This window comes from Sinocyclocheilus rhinocerous, unplaced genomic scaffold (assembly GCF_001515625.1).
Source record: "Sinocyclocheilus rhinocerous isolate Xijiao unplaced genomic scaffold, SAMN03320098_v1.1 scaffold5236, whole genome shotgun sequence".
Lineage (NCBI taxonomy): Eukaryota > Metazoa > Chordata > Actinopteri > Cypriniformes > Cyprinidae > Sinocyclocheilus > Sinocyclocheilus rhinocerous.
This window is the reverse complement of record NW_015665840.1, coordinates 88,069-95,540: the sequence shown is the minus strand read 5'-3', so window position 1 is coordinate 95,540 and position 7,472 is coordinate 88,069. Positions and strand designations below refer to the sequence as shown.

Here is a 7,472-nt window from a genome sequence, read left to right as displayed (position 1 = left end):
AGCAGACGAACTTAGAGTAGTTACAATCATCCGGGTTTAAATCGCGCTCAAATTGCAACCCTCTACATTGCGAGTAAATCACTCGCATATGCGACTAAATCTTCACTCTGGCGACTAAATGATGTCTAATATTAGCCAATGGCTAATAAATTCTCAGATTTTACTCGCCAGTGTGTGAGTTGGAGGCCAAGTATAAGTTTAGCGCAGATATATTTTCACTCGCCGAACACTCTCTGACTGAGCGCTTCAGAGTTTCACTCTCCGTCAAGCGATCTGTGCTGTTTTTCAGTTCATCTAAATCAGGGCTGTCAAACTCATTTTAGGGTGAGGTCCGGATGAGAAGAAATGTCGGCGTTAACGGGCCGAATCAACTTTTTTTTTTTTAATCACAGTGCACCAAATTACAAATTAATTTGCAAAAAAAAAACTAGAAAGACACTATTCTGTAAAACTGCATTTAATAAGACCTCGGAAACTGTTCATTAACACTCTTATTCCTTATTCCTATAATGTTGTCTAAGTAATGGCAATCAAAAACTTTGAATATGAATATTATTTGTCAGATACTTTTTAGTAATGAGAAAATAAGAAAAAAACTGCTATTCGCTATAAACTGCTATACTCTATTTGTGTACAGACAGTTACATTAAATATAAACAATAATTTACAAACTAGAAAAACACTTCACAATTTAAAAAACTGCCTTCAACATATTTAACAACTCAGTAGTATTTCTTATATAAGGAAAACAAATAATAAAATAATTTCTTTATGGTTAATTAATGCAAATGAAAAATCATTCGCTTTGGATATGAACATTAAATATACACTAGAAATGAGAACTTTCCTTTAACAAAGAAATATCTAGATTGCATTTGTAATGCATTAAGTTTGACATCATAAATCACATACACATTATGATTTTAATTCCTGCTTCCTGACACCTGACATCTCTTTTCTTCAACCAGTGCATCAACATCAGCAACCAGTTTTTGAGCCGTCGCCACTCTCATAATGTCATTTAGATGTCTGTGTGTCAGTCGAGAGCGCAGGTTGGACTTGTTAATGTTCATTACAGAAAATGCCTGCTCACAGAGATATGTAGTCCCGAACATGCTGAGGATTTTGGACGCAAAACCTGTCATTTTGGGGAACGTCGGTCCGAGGTTTTGATAAAATAAATCCACAGTGACTGATGCGAATTTGTCTTTCAAAGGTGTGTTGCACTGCAGTTCGATTAGTTCCATTTGGAGTTCCTCCGGTACATCTGTTGCGCTCGCAGTAAACGGTGAACGGAAGAGAGAGAATTCCTTCTCAAGTTCATTGAAGACCTGGAAGCGATTCTGAAACTCATTCTGCAGACCAACAATTTTTTCTTTGTATCTGTCCATGTTGTCTTTGTCGTGAGCGGTGTGCACAGATTTTAAAGAGGGAAAATGAGCTGGGTTACCTTGGGAAAGCTGTGTCGCCCACAGATCTAGTTTCATCTCAAATGCGCGAATGCAGTCGTAATATTCAGTTACGACTTTGTTGCGGCCTTGCATCTTAGTATTGAGCACATTTAAGTGCTCGGTTACGTCCACCATAAAAGCAAGATCACGAACCCACTCGGGGTCATCCAGCTCAGTCATTGGTTTTCCCTTGTCTTTCATGAACTGACTGATTTCTGAGCGCAGTTCAAAGAAACGTTTGAGCACGGCTCCCCTGCTCAACCAGCGAACTTCGGTGTGGTAGGGTAGACTGTGAGGAATATCTTTTTCAGATAAAAAGGCCTCAAATTGCCGATGGTTGAGCCCCTTTGCTCTGATGAAATGAACAGTTTTTATTACCACATTCATAATATTGTCCATCTTTAGGGTTTTGCTACACAATGCTTCCTGGTGTAAAATACAATGAAAATTCCAGATTTTTTGGGTTGGGTTCTCTTTGAATTTTGTCACAACGCCTGCCCTTTTCCCGACCATGGATGGAGCGGCATCCGCTGCCACACTAACAGCACAACTCCAGTCAACCTCCAGTCTATCCAGAGCACCAATGAGGCTGGAGTAAATGTCGTTGGAACCAGCTCAACAAATTCTTCAGTGATGTTCAAAGATCCATCAACTCCACGAATAAATAACCCCAGCTGAGCTACGTCATTAATATCAGTACTCTCATCAAGTGCTATAGAGAAAGCAATGAATGTCTTAACTTTGCAAGAGACTTGAACCGTCAGTTGAAAGACAATGTCCTCAATTCTTTCAGCCACAGTATTTCTTGACAAGCTAATACTGGCAAAAGCCTGTTTTTTCTCAGGGCACACAAGCTCCGCTGCCCTTTATCATACACTTTTTTGATGAATTCTCCCTCTGAAAAAGGCTTTGATGCCGCTGCGATTTCATTGGAAATCAAATAGCTGGCCTTTACAGCTTCATCAGTCCCTGCTCTTTTTGTGAACATTGATTGCTTTTTTTTGCTAAATCATTAGCTTTTTCCGTTCTGAGCTGTCCAGTGTATTTATCATATTTCTCTGCGTGTATTTCACAGTGCCGTTTAATGTTGTACTCTTTTTGCACAGCCACGGCTTGTGAGCAGATTAAACATACCGGCCTGACGTTGACCTCACAGAAGAAATACTTCTTTCCATTTCTCCTGAAACATCCGCCCTTCCAGATCAATTTTTCTTTTTTTGGACATTTTTAAAATCGCGAGTGCTTGCCACACAACTTCAATTAGCCGAAGTGTTCGAAATTTGAATTAGGCGCCGCTTTAGAATGCGCATCCGTGTTCGAGGTTCCGGCAGAAGCGCAATAGAAGCACAATTAAATGATCAATGATAAAATAAAAAAAAATTAATAAAACCAAACACAATATTGCAGCGAATATCCGGACAAAGACTTTATTTAGTAATAATAATGATAATAAAAATATTTTATATTATTGTTCAAATCATCCCACCGTATGTTTGACACCCCTGTCCTAGAGTAAGAGATTCAAGTTGTATTTCTTGATGCAGCAGCAGACTGTGGTTTTCAGAAGTACTCCTAAGCCCATGCGGCTATATTTAACACTGCAGCATGACGGTTTCTAATGCAATGCCATCTGAGGGGTCAAAGGTCAAGCACATTCACCCGAGGTTTCCTGCCTTGCCCTACACAGACTGTGATTTCTCTGGATTCCCTGAATCTTTTCACAATATTATGTATGGTACTTGGTGAAAGACCTAAATTCTTTGCAATTTTGCATTGTGAAATGTGATTTTTGATTTGTTTGACACTTCTCTCGTGAAACTTGGCACAAAGGGATGAGCCATGATCCAGCTTCGCTTACAAAGACTGAGATGCTCCTTTTATACCCAAACATGATACCTTAACCTATTACCAATTCACCTGCTTACTGTGAGCTGTTTCAAAACAGTTTAACGCGGATATTCTATAACCTTTTCACTTTTATTTTGCCTCTGTCCCAACTTTTTTGGAGTGTGTTGCAGCCGTCAAAAACAAAATGTGTTCATATTTACAAAATATATTTATGTTGGTCAGTGAAAACTTTGGAAATCTTTTATTTGTACTTTTTGTCAATTAAATAAAAGTTAAAGAGAATGAACAAATCATAGATTATTTATTTTATTGCATTTTACAACACGTCCCAACTTCCCTGGAATTGGGGTTGTAATTTAAAAAAAGATACTTTTAAATATGCAAACTAAAACGGCAGTAGGCTCGGTGGTCATGGTCATGGAATCATTTATTCAAACGATTCATTCAAAGCAGAAATAGGAATCTGAAATGTAATTCACTTAATATTAACTTTTTGTTTGTTGAATGTCTGCATAAAATCGATATCATGTTTGCAGTCTCGCTCATGTTCGTGAAAATAGTTTTCTTGCTCTTGTGATATTGGATCTCATACAAATATTTTTCGCAATTATATCTTGAATTGTTTGGGCATTTGTATTAATTTTAGTGAAATATTTTGACACAATTCCCCATTATATTCTGACCTGACAACAGTTTCAAAAGAAATCCAATTAGAAGTAAGTTATTGAGTGCATTTGAAGCAGGAAGTTTTACATTCAATCACAGTAATGATGTTAACAAATAAATCAGACAATGGACCAGTAATTTAGTGATATCCTCGCAGCTGTGGTCTTGACTGGTCTGAGTCCTCTTAGTCCAGAGACAAGACCTAGACCTTCAAAAAAGTCTCAAGACCAGTCTCTAGCTACAACACTATAATTTAGTGACAAAATGTTGGAAAAGTGTTGGCAAATAATTAGTTGGGATTTGTACAGGTTGATGTTTATTTGATAGTGGTTATGGGAGTAATCTGAGGTGTGATGACACAGCGAGCGGTTACCAGTTTGACGTGCTCTCGTTTGAGGTACTTCTCGCTGTAGAACTGCTCCTGTCTGAGCGCGAGGAGCTGCCGCTGCTGCTGCTCCTTCAGTTTCTCACATCTCTCCTGCTCCAGCAGATCCTGATCCGACACGCTCCTGCGGGAACACAACATATCAGACGACGGGAAGCGAGCGGACGGCAGAGCCGGTCTCAGAGAAACTCACCTCTTCTGCGCAGACCTGCGCAGCTGCTTCTGTCTGGACGCGTGTTCGTTAATCAGCTCATTCGTTTTCTTGTTGTGTTTCCTCATGAGCTCCTTTAGTTCTTTGTACTGCCTCTTCTGCGCCCTCAAATAACCTTTCATCTGTTTCAGTTCATCTACAGTCTGAGCGTCCATCTCTGTCACACACACACACACACACAAACAGAGATACATGCACACACAGACACACACAAACACACACTTAAACAGCCTAACTTAGTAGCCTATAACAAACTTTTTTTTTTTCAATTTATGAAAAAACAGCGATACTGCCTTATATGATTATTGAACTTTAAAAAGGCAACGATTTAATGTAAATGAGCACAAATGCGAAGAAAGGAGCGAGTGAAGGAGACGCACTGAATGAAAACACACATTCAGCACTAGAGGTAGAAATGCAGCCGTTACCCCGGTAACCCTGTAAACAAAGCAGCTGCCGTTACCCCGGTAACCCTGTAAACAAAGCAGCTGCCGTTACCCGGTAACCCTGTAAACAAAGCAGCTGCCGTTACCCCGGTAACCCTGTAAACAAAGCAGCTGCCGTAACCCCGGCAACCCTGTAAACAAAGCAGCTGCCGTTACCCCTGTAACCCTGTAAACAAAGCAGCTGCCGTTACCCCAGTAACCCTGTAAACAAAGCAGCTGCCGTTACCCCGGTAACCCTGTAAACAAAGCAGCTGCGCTACTTTCTGAACTGTGTCAATGTTTCAGTCATTTATATATTTATATTCACTTTAGTCTTCACCATAGCACCAAATAATTAATACTTAAAGACTTAATGAGCTGTTTATTTTCAAACTTAAACATTTTTTCTTTTAATCTAACCTAAACATGGCCTATAATATATATTGACTGATTCGTTATTATTGTTCGGTAACACGTCACAGGTTCCATTAACATTAGTTAACTACATTAGTTAACATGAAATAACAATGACTGCATTTATTAATCTTAGTTCATGTTAATTTCAACTTTTAATAATACATTATAAAATCTAAAGTTGTGTCTGCTAATATTATTCAATGGAGCTAACATTAACTAACAATACATAGTTGTATTTTTATTAATCAACGTTAACAAAGAATATTAACTACTGCAACAATTAGCTATTGCACATTGTTAGTTAATGTTAACCTGCTTTAACAAATGTTAACTAATGGGACCTTATTGTAAAGTGTTACCTATTGTTCTTTTGAACGTTAATCTTTTGCACTCTAATCTTGAAACACTTGTTTACTTTATATTTTTGTGTATTTCTTTTAATAAAGTCTTTTAGTAAAAGATCTTTAATAAAGTTATTTAACCTGTTAGGAGGACAACACTTTTTTTACTTACTAAATTACATGCTATTGTGATAAAACCATATACCGTGACAAAATCTTCAACGACTATTGTGAAAATTTGATACCGTCACATACCTAACGTACATACAATTTAATAGTACTATAAATAATTACATAATTAGCCTATTAAATAGAGTCTGGAGCAAAATTATTTAAAAACCTTGTGTGCTTTCTGTATTCTGATCAATTAATTATATCCCCTAAATAAGCTAAAACACATCATTTGAAAAATTTGCATTACGCCCCTAAAGTTTTCCACTTAGGAGCACCCCTTCCCCCAAAGCTGTAAACCTAGGGGAAACACTGGATATCTTTAAAACATTTGAGAAGTTAGTAAGAGTTCTCAGAACTAAGGGGAATGTAAATCTGAGTATCGTATAGCAATGATACAAAATATAATAGACAGAACCCAAGGGGAGCATATACAAACAGAATAAAATAGGACCTAGGATTTGCTTCATAACTGAAGAATTATGCAACATGAACACTGTTACTTTCCTGTTTATTACTGTGAAGCTGCTTTGAAACAATCTGTATGGCATAAATCACTATAGAAATTAGGGCTGGGCGGTATATCGAGTTTGTACGATATATCGATGTTTTCTTTATAAGCGATACGATATGAGGCAATACGGTTTATATCGATATACAGTAGTTTGATACGAGCGAATCTGAAAATATAGCGGAGGACACAGACTGAGCTGCTGCGGAGAAAGTGCATAATCCAGTTTGTTCTAAACATGTGACAAGCTTCATATTAAGGCCTTTAAAAACTGGTAAGACATAGTATAGTTTATAGTTTTGCATATTAGTTTAAGCGGCTCTGACTGAAAGGCTGCGTGTGCCGCTGACAGAGACACTATACTCGCGCTGTTTAATGTGTTTGAGATGTGCTGTTTCCCTTAATGCATAACTTACATTTCACAGGTATATTCTCCGTCTGTAAATGTTAGAAATCCATGGAAATATTTCAATTTTTCTGTCAGAAGTGCATGAGCTTCTGCTTTGGGATTCTCCACTAAACTCAACAGACTTCAATGAACGAGCGCCGCCCAAACAGACGGAGCTCAATTAAATAGGAGCGCAATAATTCTGACTAAAATATACATTTCGCTGAAATATTTGTAGTTTGACAATAAATGTGACATGTAGAATTTTAAACCTACAAGTAAGTCTATTTTTATGATAGCACTGACTGTAAAGTGACTGTAATGGGGTAATCAAAATAGCCTAACACAACTTTCGTTCTCATTTATTTTAATTTTTAGTTTAATGAATTTAACTTCCGCTTTAAAAGCCTTATTTTTGTTTTTAGATTGCAATGTTACAATGTTAGAATGAAATGTGATTTTAACCCTTTTTTGCACATAATATAAAGGCTTACATGGTTACATTCACTTTATTTGTTTTCATAGCCTTTAATATGTATTGTTTTGTTGGACAACATTGGGCAGTAAGTGAAATATATATATATATAAGAACACTCTCCAGGAGGTAGGTGTGTCACTGTCAAAGTCTACAATCAAGAGAAGACTTCACGAGAGCAAA

General features: G+C 37.4%; 1 pseudogene; it reads right to left on the bottom strand.

Moving 5' to 3' along the window:
• LOC107731600 (1-phosphatidylinositol 4,5-bisphosphate phosphodiesterase beta-1-like) overlaps positions 1–7,472 on the bottom strand; it is a 111,207-nt pseudogene that overhangs the window by 29,324 nt on the left and 74,411 nt on the right.